A 4,328-nucleotide genomic window follows, 5' to 3' on the forward strand; every position below is an offset into this window, starting at 1 on the left:
AGGGATGTGCTAAGTGAAATGTCAGAAAGAGAAAGATAAATATGTGGAATATAAAGTAACTAAATTAATAGTCAGATAAAGATAAGCTTAAAAACTAACCCTTGATAGCAACCTATGGAGCTGAAGAAGCAAGTAGGGGAGAGGGAGGACAAGAAATAAGAGGGAAGAAAGCACAGTGTACTATGGTGGGGGGACTGTGGTGGTGGTGTTTGCACTACATTAGTAATACTTATTGGGGTATCCAAATATTACTCAATTAATATTAAATAAATGAATGGCAAAGGACCCAAATATACATTTTTCCAAAGAAAAACTCACATGTCCAACAGGGACATTAAACAGTGTCTATTTATCACTAATCATCAGGGAAATTAAAATGACAATGAGATATATCACCTCACACATGATCAAATGACCATTATCAAAATGATAAGAGGATGTGAAGAAAATACTTGTGCAGTGTTGAAGAGAATGCAAATTGGCACAACACGTATGGAGAACAGTGTGGAGGTTCTTCAAAATATTAAAAATAGTGCTCGTTTCGGCAGCACATATACTAAAATTGGAACGATACAGAGAAGATTAGCATGGCCCCTGCGCAAGGATGACATGCAAATTCGTGAAGCGTTCCATATTTTTTTCTGCACTGTTGGTGGGAGTGCAAACTGGTCCAACCACTATGGAGAGCTTGGTGGAGATTTCTGGACCTACTAAACATAGAGCTTCCATATGATCCAGCAATTCCACTCCTAGGTATTTACCCAAAGGACACAGAAACATCCATTCCAAAGAGCACCTGCACCCCCATGTTTATAGCAGCACTATTTACAATAGCTAAACTTTGGAAACAGCCCAAATGCCCAAAAATAGATGACTGGATCAAAAAGATGTGGTACATAATACCATGGAATATTACTCAGCATTCAAAAAAGATAAACACATGCAATTTGCAGCAACATGGATGGCGCTGGAAGGGATCATGCTCAGCGAAATAAGCCAGAAAGAAAAAGAAAAATACCGGATGGTCTCAATCATAGCAGGAATCTAGAAAACTTAAATAAGGGACCAGAAAAATGAATAACTATAAGAAAGTGAAAATCAAAATCAACAAAAAACTATGAACCAGAGACACTTTTTGGGGTGTGGGGGACCGGAGGGGAGAGATGGGGGTCAGAATGGGGGGTTGCAATTGTATGGGGAATATAAAAATAAAATTTATTATTTAAAAAAATATTAAAAATAAAACCATCATAAGAGTCAGCAAGCTCACTTCCAGCTCTATATCCAAAGGGAATGAAACCTCACTATCCAAGGAGATATCTGCACTCTCATGTTCATTGAAGCTTTATTTGCAATAGCCAAGAGATGGAGAAACAAAGTGCTTGCCAACAGATGAATGAATAGAGAATACACACACACACAAACACAAACACACATACACACACACACACATATATATATATGCGCACACACATAATGGAATATTATTCAGCCCTGAAAAGAAAGAAGGAAATTCTGCCATTTGGGACAACATAGATGAAATGGAAGAACATTATGCTAAAATACATCAGTCAGAGAAAGAAAAGAGTAGTGCTGCATTATCTCACTTTTCAGTTGAATATTAAAAAAGGAAAGAAAAAACTTGCAGAAACAGATAAAGATTGGAAGTTGCCAGAGGCAGTGGATGGGACTGCAGGAAAATGGGCAAGATGTGGCCAAAAGGTACAGAGTTGCAGTTATACAAAAATAAATTCTGAGGAAGTAGTGGACAGCATGGTGTCTATAGTTAAGGTAGAAAACTGAATATCTGGAAGTTGCTAAAAGAGAAAATCTTAAGAGTTCTCATCCCAAGAAAAGAATCACAACTAAACTCATTGTGGTGATCATTTTACAAAATATAAAAATATCAAATTATGCTGTAGCTCTTAAACTTATACTATATGTCAATTACAGCTCAGTAAAACTGGAAAAGGTCATTTTAAAAGACTTTTACATATTTTTTAATTCTTAAAAATGTTATATGCGATCAGTATAGGAAAGAGAAAAAAATAAGAGTGTCCAAGCCACAGTCCAACTCCCCTGCCTCTTTTCTCCCCAGGGCCAGGGCTCCACTTCACCTCTCCAGACAGCTTCACAGGAGGATAGGGGTCTCCTGCCCCCTAAATTGAGCCAAGCATATCTCTCAGGGATCACACAGATTTCTGACTCCCAAAGCAAGGACCCCTCTCCTCTGTGGGGTCCAGCATCTCTTTTGTTGAACGCTTCTTTCTCACGCCAGGACCCAGATTGAGTGAGACCTGTGGGTGTGAATAAATGTGGTACCCACCAGCCTTCAGGTGGTCTGGGGCTATGTGTATGTGTGTGTGAGTTTGTGTGTGAGTGCACACACATGCAGACTCACACTCCCATAGCCCAGACATTTCATTTTATTTCCTCCAAGGATATATTTCTCCAACTGGACCCATCTTGTTGTACCTTCAGCAGAACTCTCATTTGAGACACACACCCTCCCCTACTCCAAGTCTGAGAGTGGCCAGAGGGGAGGGCAGGCAAGAAGACAAGAATGGAGCCAGGGGCTCTTGTTCTGCTTTCAAAGGAACTGGGAGCTGCCCCCTCAGTCCTCCCAGAGTCTGCCCTTCTCTCTAGACCTCTACAGAAAGCCCCTGAGTACACTCTGTAAAGTTCCTTCACCCAGTTCCCTTGATGCTGTGACTTGTGGCTTGCACCACCACGGGCCATGGGATGGTGTTAGTGATTGATCCTGGGTGCTGCTGCTGTGTCCTCCACCCACCCACGTTCCCTGTGTGTAGGGGGGCCCTTTACCAGTGACACTACCTTGGGGCTCAGTCCTGTGCCCCCTTCACAGTTGTTTCTGGGAGTTGTCCTGTCCCGTCACATCTGTATGTTAGAAGCTGCTGCCGCTGACAGAATTATATATTTTTTTCTTTTGAATAGTTTTAAGGAGTTGTAGCTTTTTGTGTCTTGTCATATAAGAAGTAGATAAATATTCTAAGTAGAAAAAAAGAACACCCATCATCACTCAGCCTTTGTATGCATCTTGCTGTGAGCCTTCTGCCTTTATGTGAGATGGGCTCTCTGAAAAAAGACTTGGACCAGGTTACAACTGGGAAATTTCTGGAGAGTTAGAGGACAAGAACTGTCATGGAAACAGGATTCAGAACCCAAAGAATGAAGCTAGTTAGTCCTATACCTGCAGAGTTCCGAGACACAACAAACCTCAGCATCTGCCTGCCAGAAGTCAGCTCTCACCTCACCAAACCAGCACCCCATTCCCTCCTCTTCCTGACTGAGGCACCTTTCTTTGTCTGGCACCTGAATTAGAACATCTCATCTATCATAGTCCAAGCAGGTCTGTGTTCCTGCTTGTTCTGCCATCATCTTCAGCTCCCCAGGTTCCAGGTTGCTGGCAATTGTCTGATTGGGACTGTTTCCTCATTTGGACATCTGGAATTGGAGGTTTCATTTTTCTTAAATGTCTGAATGGCTTCCAGCTCACTGCTGGCTCTGATTCTCATTCCTCTGTTGCTTCCATGGATTAGTCTATCTCCTGGCTCTCAGAACTAGAACACTTCTATTCCAGCTTGCTGACCTTGTACAAATGCTGGGTTTCACCCAGAGTCTAGCCCATTCCCATGCCCATCCCCATGCCGACTGTCTACTCCAGACCCAGATTTCACAGTCCCAGTACCTACTCAGCAAACCAATAATAACTAACAATATCCCCAGGCTGATAAGAGTCTTTTCCTCTTCTAACAGTAGCCTAGTTAGAAACTAAGGATCAAAGACATTTCCAAGGCCCTGAGTCTTATACAGCAATTTGCTCTTATTATAATGTGGCCTCTGTTGTCTATTGCCAGGAGTAAAAACCAGAACTCTTCTGTCCATTGCATCTTGGTATCAGATTCTCCATGGAAAATTCAATACAGTCAGACACTGGGTGGAACAACGCTTTCCACACATAAAGAGGAGACAGAACAAAGTCACCTTCCACAGTAGGCATGAGTCCTACGGTTAGTGGTCACTTCTGCTAGTCATTGCCCTGCACACACCCCTCTCACGTTGCAAAATGAAAGGCCTGCATTCTGCCCACAGGAGGCAGATATAGCAGTAGGGTTGGCCAAGTGTCATATGATGTACATTTACACAGAACAAGGGAGAATGTATGGAATCTGAAACAGGAAAAGATAAGTCCATTCAAGTCCACTGTGCTGAGTCCACACATGCTGTGAGGACTCTATCTCTTGATAAGTTGTTGGCCTCAGACCCAACACCCAATTTTTTGTGACCTGGACTGTGGAGCCTTTTCC

At 42.3% G+C, this 4,328-nt stretch overlaps 1 non-coding gene across 1 annotated transcript; it reads left to right on the plus strand.

Moving 5' to 3' along the window:
• The first annotated feature begins 532 nt into the window (after window positions 1-532).
• Window positions 533-639, plus strand: LOC119230275 (U6 spliceosomal RNA). The gene has a single exon (XR_005121719.1). It is a non-coding gene; the product is annotated as a U6 spliceosomal RNA (small nuclear RNA).
• Window positions 640-4,328: the final 3,689 nt, after the last annotated feature.

The sequence above is a fragment of the Talpa occidentalis genome, unplaced genomic scaffold, assembly GCF_014898055.3.
Source record: "Talpa occidentalis isolate TD23 unplaced genomic scaffold, MPIMG_talOcc4v2.1 talOcc4.6, whole genome shotgun sequence".
Lineage (NCBI taxonomy): Eukaryota > Metazoa > Chordata > Mammalia > Eulipotyphla > Talpidae > Talpa > Talpa occidentalis.